The sequence below is a fragment of the Rhincodon typus genome, chromosome 9, assembly GCF_021869965.1.
Source record: "Rhincodon typus isolate 14 chromosome 9, sRhiTyp1.1, whole genome shotgun sequence".
Lineage (NCBI taxonomy): Eukaryota > Metazoa > Chordata > Chondrichthyes > Orectolobiformes > Rhincodontidae > Rhincodon > Rhincodon typus.
In genome coordinates, this window is record NC_063340.1 from 91,797,615 (window position 1) to 91,807,235 (window position 9,621).

At 46.7% G+C, this 9,621-nt stretch overlaps 1 protein-coding gene across 1 annotated transcript in view; it reads left to right on the forward strand.

The window, feature by feature from the left end:
* The window catches only part of LOC125484089 (adenylate cyclase type 8-like), a 162,902-nt gene that overhangs the window by 120,354 nt on the left and 32,927 nt on the right, over positions 1–9,621 (forward strand). The window lies entirely within an intron of this gene.

The window sequence follows — 9,621 nt, forward strand, 5'->3', positions numbered from 1 at the left end:
CCCCCCCCCCCCCACAACCCTCATCCCAGGCCCCAAGAAGACCATCCACATCAAGCAGATGTTCACCTGCACATCTGCTAATGTGGTATAATGTATCTGCTGTTCCAGATGTGGCCTCCTCTACATCAGGGAAACCAAGCGGAGGCTTGGGGACCGCTTTGCGGAACAGCTACGCTCGGTTCGCAACAAACAACTGCACCTCCCAGTCGCGAACCATTTCAACTCCCCCTCCCATCCCTCAGACGACATGTCCATCCTGGGCCTCCTGCAGTGCCACAATGATGCCACCTGAAGGTTGCAGGAACAGCACCTCATATTCCGCTTGGGAACCCTGCAGCCCAATGGTATCAATGTGGACTTCACAAGCTTCAAAATCTCCCCTCCCCCCTACTGCATCCCAAAACCAGCCCAGCTCGTCCCCGCCTCCCTATCCTGTCCTTCCTCCCACCAATCCCCTCCTCCACCTCGAGCCCCACTCCCATCTCCTACCTACTAACCTCATCCCGCCCCCTTGACCTGTCCGTCCTCCTTGGACTGACCTATCCCCTCCCTAACTCCCCACCTACACTTACCTTTACTGGCTCCATCCCTGCCTGTTTGGCCTGTCTGTCTCCTCTCCACCTATCTTCTCCTCTATCCATCTTCTACCCGCCTCCCCCTCTCTCCCTATTTATTTCAGAATCCCCTTCCCTTCCTCCATTTCTGAAGAAGGGTCTAGGCCCGAAACGTCAGCTTTCCTGCTCCTCTGATGCTGCTTGGCCTGCTGTGTTCATCCAGCTCTATACCTTATTATCGCATAAGGGGGTAGAATGGGATAGGAGTGTCAGCGATGTGATCACACCAAAGGTTCAGCCCGATAGATGGATGACCACCAGGACAGGCAAACAGGCATTGGAGGAGTTGCCTTTGGCCATTCCCCTCTCTAACAAGTTTTGAATACTGTTTACGGTGGGTGGTTGAAGAATAGTCTTTCAGCAGAAATTAACAACAGCAGCCAGTTGAGTGGCACCATAACCATAACTGTTCAACACCAGGAAGGATCGAAGTACAGGCGAGTGTTGGTTATAGGGGACTCAATAGTCAGGCAGAGAAAAATGTTTCTGTAGCCATAAACAAGATTCCAGGATGGTGTGTTGCTTCTCTGGTGCCAGGGTCAAGGATATCTCTGAGCAAGCATAGGACATTCTGATGGAGGAGGTTGAGCAGCCAGAGTTTGTGTTCCATATTAGTACTAACGACATAAGCAGAAAGAGAGATGTGGTCCTACAAAGGTGGAGAAGCCTTGACGGTTGAATGGCCTACTCCTGCACCTATTTCCTGTGAATTTAGGGAGTTGGGCAGAAAATTGAAAAGCAGGACCTCTAAGGTTGAAATCTTGAGTTTACACACGCTGTGTTTATGTGGTGTAAACACACTGTGTTTATGTGGTGAGTCCAGTTGAGTTTCTAGTCAATGATAACCCCCAGGTTGTTGATGGTGGGGGTTCAGTAATGATAATCACTGAATATCAAGTGAATATCAAGGGGTGGTGGTTAAATTCTCTCTTTCTAGAGATTGTCATAGCGTGGCATTTGTATGATGCGAATGTTACTTGCCACTTGTCAGCCCAAGCCTGGATATTGTCCAGATCTTGTTCCATGTGCTAGTGAGGCCAGAAATAGAAATATATTAAGTTAAATGCATGGCTAAAGAGCTGGTGTAGGAGGGAGGACTTCAGATATCTGGAAATTGGGATGTTTTCCAGGGCAGGAGGGACTTGTATGAGAAAGACAGGTTGCGCCTAAGATGGAGGGCATGAATATCCTTGCAGGGATGTTTGCTAGTGCCACTTGGGAGAGTTTCAATTGGTCTGCTTCCACACAGTTGAGATTCTATGATTCTATGAATGGATCTTTGTGGATGTTGTGCCAATCAAGTGGCTGCTTCATCCTGGATGGTGTCGAGCTTCTTGAGTGTTGTTGAGGCTGCACTCATCCAAGCAAGTGGGGAATATTCCATCACACTCCTGACTTGTGCCTTGTAGATGGTGAACAGGCTTTGGGGAGTCAGGAGGTGAGTTACTCACTGCCGTATTCCTAGCTCCTGACCTGCTCTTGTAGCCACTGTGTTTATGTGGGGAGACCAATTGAGTTTCTGGTCAATTATAACCCCCAGGTTGTTGATAGTGGGGGTTCAGTAATGGTAACCACTGAATATCAAGTGAATATCAAGGGGTGGTGGTTAAATTCTCTCTTTCTAGAGATTATCATAGCCTGGCATTTGCATGATGCGAATGTTACTTGCCACTTGTCAGTCCAAGCCTGGATATTGTCCAGATCTTGTTCTATTTGAACATGGGCTGCTTCAGTATCTGAGGAGTCGCAAATGGTGCTGAACATTATGCAAGCATCAGCAAACATCCCCACTTATGATGGAGGGAAGGTCATTGATGAAGCAGCTGAAGGTGGTTGGGCCGAGAACACTACCCTGAGGAACTCCTGTAGAGATGTCCTGAAGCTTCGATGACTGACCTCCAACAAATATGACCATCTTCTTATGTGTCTGATATGACTCCAACCACCAGAGCATTTGCCCATTGATGCTAGTTTTGCTTGGGTTTATCGATGTCACACTCAATCAGATGTGGTCTTGATGTCAAGGACTGTCACTCTTGCTTCACCTCTGGAATTCAGCTCTTTTGTCCATGTTTGAACCAAGGCTGTAATGAGGTCAGGAGCTGAGTGGCCCTGGCAGAACCCAAACTGGGCGTCACTGAGCAGGTTATTGCTGAGCAGGTGCTGCTTGATAGCACTGTTAGTGACGCCTTCCATCACTTTACTGATGATTGAGAGTAAACTGATGGGGCAGACAGGATTTGTCCTTTTTGTGTACAGGACATAGCTGTGCAGTTTTCCACGTTCATGGGGCGCTCCCAGTGTTGTAACTGACTGGAACTGCTAAAAGTGCAGCAAGTTCTGGAGCACAAGTCTTCAGTACTGTTGCCAGAATGTTGTCAGGGTCATGGCCTTTGCAGTGTCCAGTGTCTCCAACCGTTTCTTGACAACACGTGGAGTGAATCGAATTGGCTGAAGACTGGTATCTGTAATGCTGGGGACCACGGGAGGAGGCCGAGATGAATCATCCACTCGGCACTTCTGGCTGAAGATTGCTGCGAATGCTTCAGCCTTATCTTTTGCACTGATGTGTTGGGCTCTTCCATCATTGAGGATGGGGATATTTGTGGAGCCTCCTCCTCCAGTGAGTTGTTTAATTGTCCACCACCATTCACAACTGGATGTGACAGGACTGCAGAGCTTAGATCTGATCCATTGGTTGTGGGATCACTTAGCTCTGTCTATCACTTGCTGCTTTCGCTGTTTGGCGTGCAAGTAGTCCTGTTTGGTGGCTTCATCAGGTTGATATCTCATCTTCAGGTATGTCTGGTGCTGCTCCTGGCATGACCACCTGCACTCTCCATTGAACCAGGGTTGAACCCCTGGCTTGATGGTAATGGTTGAGTGGGGGATATGCCGGGCCATGAGGTTACAGATTGTGCTGGAGTACAATTCTGCTGATTCTGATGAACCACAGCACCTCATCAGTCTTGAATTCCTAGGTCTGTTTGAAGTCTGTTGTCATTGTAACATCAAGTCTTGATTGTTGGTGTACCTGAATTATTTTCTACCACTCCATCCCACTATCCTTTGATCCTCATTTTCCACATTACTATTTTCCTCTCTTACTTTGTCTCTACTAATATACCACATAGAGTCATACAGCATGGAAACAGACCCTTCGGTACAACTCAGCCATGCTGACCAGCTTTCGTAAACTGAACCAATCCCATTTCCCTGTATTTGGCCCATATCCCTCTAAACCCTTCCTATTCATCTACCTGCTCAAATTTTAAAAACTATTTTACAGTTGTACCAGCCTCTACCACTTCCTCTGGCAGCTCATTCCATACATGCACCACCCTCTCTGTGAAATATTGCCCCTGAGGTCCCCTTTAAATCTTTCTGCTCACACCTTAAACTTTTTGACCTCTAGTTTTGACTCCCCTGCCCCGGGAAAAAACTTTGGCTATTCACTCTATCTATGCCTCTCATGATTTTATATTCCTCTATAAAGTCATTCCTTGGTCTCCAATGCTCCAATTAAAAAGGTCCCAGCCTATCCAGCCTCTCCTTATAACTTACACCCTCCAGTCCTGGTAACACTTTTTCTGTACCCTTTCCAGCTTAATAACATCCTTCCTAGAGCAGGCGACCAGAATTATGGGCAATATTCTAAAAGTGGCCTTACCAATGTCTTGTACAACTGTAACATAACATACCAACTCATGTACTCAGAGCTCTGAACAATGAAAACAAGTTTGCCAAACACCTTCTTCCACCAGCCCATCTACCTGTGACACCACTTTCAAGGAACTAAACAGGAAAGGAGAGGTCACCCTGTTGGGAGTTTTCTATAGGCCTTCGCAAAGTTCCAGAGATGCAGAGGAAAAGATTGCAAAGATGATTCTGGACAGGAGCGAAAGTATCAGGGTAGTTGTTATGGGGGACTTTAACTTTCCAAATATTGACTGGAAACACTATAGTTCGAGTACTTTAGATGGGTCAGTTTTTGTCCAATGTGTGCAGGAGGGTTTCCTGACACAGTATGTAGATAGGCCAACAAGAGGCGAGGCCACATTGGATTTGGTACTGGGTAATGAACCAGGCCAGGTGTTAGATTTGGAGGTAGGTGAGCACTTTGGTGATAGTGACCACAATTCAGTTACGTTTACTTTAGCGATGGAAAGGGATAGGTATATACCGCAGGGCAAGAGTTATAGCTGGGGGAAAGGCAATTATGAGGCGGTTAGGCAAGATTTAGGATGCATAGGATGGAGAAGGAAACTGCAGGGGCTGGGCACAATTGAAATGTGGAGCTTGTTCAAGGAACAGCTACTGCGTGTCCTTGAGAAATATGTACCTGTCAGGCAGGGAGGAAGTGGTCGAGCGAGGGAACCGTGGTTTACTAAAGAAGTTGAATCTCTTGTCAAGAGGAAGAAGGAGGCTTATGTAGAGATGAGGCATGAAAGCTCAGTTAGGGCGCTTGGGAGTTACAAGTTAGCCAGGAAGGACCTAAAGAGAGAGCTAAGAAGAGCCAGGAGGGGACATGAGAAGTCTTTAGCAGGTCGGACCAAGGAAAACCCTAAAGCTTTCTATAGGTATGTCAGGAATAAAAGAATGACTAGAGTAAGATTGGGGCCGGTCAAGGACAGTAGTGGGAAGTTGTGCGTGGAGTCCGAAGAGATAGGAGAGGTGCTAAATGAATATTTTTCGTCAGTATTCACACAGGAAAAAGACAATGTTGTCGAGGAGAATACTGAGATACAGGCTATTAGACTAGACGGGATTGAGGTTCATAAGAAGGAGGTGTTAGCAATTCTGGAAGGTGTGAAAATAGATAAGTCCCCTGGGCCGGATGGGATTTATCCTAGGATTCTCTGGGAAGCGAGAGAGGAGATTGCAGAGCCTTTGGCTTTGATCTTTATGTCGTCATTATCTACAGGAATAGTGCCAGAAGACTGGAGAATAGCAAATGTTGTCCCCTTGTTCAAGAAGGGGAGTAGAGACAACCCTGGTAATTATAGACCAGTGAGCCTTACTTCGGTTGTGGGTAAAGTGTTGGAAAGGATTATAAGAGATAGGATTTATAATCAGCTAGGAAGGAATAATTTGATTAGGGATAGTCAACACGGTTTTGTGAAGGGTAGGTCGTGCCTCACAAACCTTATTGAGTTCTTTGAGAAGATAACCAAACAGGTGGATGAGGGTAAAGCGGTTGATGTGGTGTATATGGATTTCAGTAAAGCGTTTGATAAGGTTCCCCATGGTAGGATATTGCAGAAAATACGGAGGCATGGGATTGAGGGTGATTTAGCGGTTTGGATCAGAAATTGGCTAGCTGTAAGAAGACAGAGGGTGGTGGTTGATGGGAAATGTTCATCCTGGAATTCAGTTACTAGTGGTGTACCTCAAGGATCTGTTTTGGGGCCACTGCTGTTTGTCATTTTTATAAATGACCTGGATGAGGGCGTAGAAGGATGGGTTAGTAAATTTGCGGATGACACCAAAGTCAGTGGAGTTGTGGATAGTGCGGAAGGATGTTGCAGGTTACAGAGGGACATAGATAAGCTGCAGAGCTGGGCTGAGAGGTGGCAAATGGAGTTTAATGCGGAAAAGTGTGAGGTGATTCACTTTGGAAGGAGTAACAGGAATACAGAGTACTGGGCTAATGGTAAGATTCTTGGTAGTGTGGATGAGCAGAGAGATCTCGGTGTCCATGTGCATAGATCACTGAAAGTTGCCACCCAGGTTGATAGCGTTGTTAAGAAGGCGTACGGTGTGTTAGGTTTTATTGGTAGAGGAATTGAGTTTCGGAGCCATGAGGTCATGTTGCAGTTGTACAAAACTCTGGTGCGGCTGCACTTGGAGTATTGCGTACAGTTCTGGTCACCGCATTATAAGAAGGATGTGGAAGCATTGGAAAGGGTGCAGAGGAGATTTACCAAGATGTTGCCTGGTATGGAGGGAAGGTCTTATGAGGAAAAGCTGAGGGACTTAAGGCTGTTTTCATTAGAGAGAAGAAGGTTAAGAGGTGACTTAATAGAGACATACAAGATGATCAGAGGATTAGATAGGGTGGACAGTGGGAGCCTTTTCCCTCGGATGGTGATGGCTAGCACGAGGGGACATAGCTTTAAATTGAGGGGTGATAGATATGGGACAGATGTCAGAGGTAGGTTCTTTACTCAGATATTAGTAAGGGCGTGGAATGCCCTGCCTGCAAAAGTAGTAGACTCGCCAACTTTAAGGGCATTTAAATGGTCATTGGATAAACATATGGATGATAATGGAATAGTTTAGGTTTGATGGGCTTCAGATTGGTTTCACAGGTCGGCGCAACATCGAGGGCCGAAGGGCCTATACTGCGCTGTAATGTTCTATGTTCTATGTTCTATGAACCTGTACTCCTAGATCTCTCTGTTCAACAGCAATCCCCAGGGCCCTACTATTAACTGTGTAAGTTCTGTCCTGGTGTGCCTTACCAAAATGCAACACCTTGCATTTATCTAAATTAAATTCCATCTGCCACTTCTCAGCCCATTGACCCATCTGACCAAGATCTCGTTGTACTCTTGGATAACACTGTCCCACCAATTTTGCACATTTGATCCCTGCCCCCACTATTTAGTTTAAAACCCCTTTAACGTCCCTGGTTATATGGTTTGAAGAACACTGGTCGTAGCACAGGTCAGGTGTCAGACGTTGTAACCGTTCAGACCCCACATTTCCAGCACTGGACCGATCACCCCAGAACTGGAATCCTCTTCTCCCAAAACAGGCTTCAAGCTGGGTGTTGATATTTTGAATTTTATGTACCCCAAGCTCATATTATTCATGTAATGATCCATCACTTATAATCTTTGATGTTCTGCTGTTCAACACCTCCTCGTTCCTCATACTCTCTGCACAGAACCTCTTTCCTAGTTCTGCCCAAGGCATTGCTCCTTACATAGACCACAGTAACTGGATCCTCCTCCTCCCACTGCAAGTTCCTTTCCAGCCCTAAGCAGACATCCCTAATCCAGGCAGTGGACAGGCAACACAACTGTCTGGACTTACACTTTTTTTCAGAATTTGTAAGCACCATTTCTCTTCAGTACATTCCTCACCTCGCCCACCCCTCTTTACTGTATTCTTTTGATTGCAAACAGTTTGATTCTGTCTGAAACAGTTGCCATTGTTGCCACAATGGTCATGAAAAGGATTTTGCATTAGGAATCGAAGGTAGTGAACTATATGTTCGTAAATTATGAGTTGAGCTATTTAACATATTGCATTCCTGCCCTCTGTATAAACAAAGGTCAAACTGGGGTCAGTACTGCTTCCTGAAGTGGATCCAAGATGTGAATGGAGACAGGCTGATACTGAGTTCAGCAGCGTAGAAGCCCATCTCCATTTGCAGGGATATTGCCCAGTTTATTTATCAGTATCATGGCCCCTAGCCTTCAACTGCACACATGGCCACCCACCTCTCCACATTCCTCCATTTCCTTCATTTCCCCTCTATTCCCCCATGTCCTCTTATACCATAATGTCTCCTCAAATCCCCCTGCAGGTAGAACTCCTTGAACCCTCCCTCTACCCTCATAAATCACATGCCCTCTCCATTCTAGCTATGGCCCCTGAATACCATCTGCTATACTCACTCACCAAATATCTATAATGGACAGAACTCCTGGGTCTCACAATAAGAATGGGAGATCTTTGAAATGCTTAGGAAACACATCAAAATAAACAGTCACAAATTTAAAATCCACTTGAAAAAGTGTTCCTGTACAAAATCACAAATCTGTCGATTAAACACACAACATGACGGCATCTGGAATTGGCTGACCATTTTAAATTTAAGGTCCCCATTGCCTCCATTTTTGGCCACCCTTCACACTATGCAAGGCCAGACAGGAATGTGCAGGCCAAGGTCTTTAATATTCCCAGCACTTAGTTGGAAGAAACTTCTGCTTATCAATATTCAAGTCTTTTTATCTCCACAGTGAATCTGTTTTATAATAACACTAACCCTACTGTGGGTTAACTGCTTCTCGGGGTTGATGTTGGACTCTTTCTGAGTTTATCCTAATTGTGCTGTTTGTAAATATGATCTGCCATTTTCATAGATTCCCTACAGTGTGGAAATAGGCCATTCATCCCAACAAGTCCACGTTGACCCTCCAAAGAGCATCCCTCCCAGACCTATTCCCTATCCTATCCCTGTAACCCTGCATTCCCCATGGCTAAAGCACCTAACCCACACACCCCTGAACACTATGGGCAATTTAGCATGGCCAATCCACCGAGCTTGCACACCTTCGGACCGTGGAAGGAAACTGGAGCACCCAGAGGAAACCCATGCAGACACGGGGAGAATGTGCAAACTCCACACAGTCAGTCACCTGAGGGTGGAATCGAACCTAGGTCCCTGGTGCTGTGAGGCAGCGGTGCTAACCACTGAGCCACCATGCCATCCAGTTGATATTAACCTTAGGTAGTAGGAACTGCAGATGCTGGAGAATCTGAGACAACAAGGTGCGGGGCTGGATGAACACAGCAGGCCAAGCAGCATCATAGGAGCAGAAAGGCTGACATTTTGGGCCTAGACCCTTCATCAGAAAAGGGGGAGGGGAAGGGGGTTCTGAAATAAATAGGGAGAGAGTGGGAGGCGGATAGAAGAGGGATAGAGGAGAGGATAGGTGGAGAGGAAACAAACAGGTCGAAGAGGCGGGGATGGAGGCAGTAAAGGTGAGTGTAGGTGGGGAGTTAGGGAGGGGATAGGTCAGTCCAGGGAGGACGGACAGGTCAAGGGGGCGGGATGAGGTTAGTCGGTAGGAGATGGAGGTGCGGCTTGAGGTGGGAGGAGGGGATAGGTGGAAGGAAGAACAGGTTAGGGAGGCGGGGACGAGCTGGGCTGGTTTTGGGATGCGGTAGGGGGAGGGGAGATTTTGAAGCTTGTGAAATCCACATTGATACCATTGGGCTGCAGGGTTCCCAAGCGGAATATGAGTTGCTGTTCCTGCAACCTTCGGGTGGC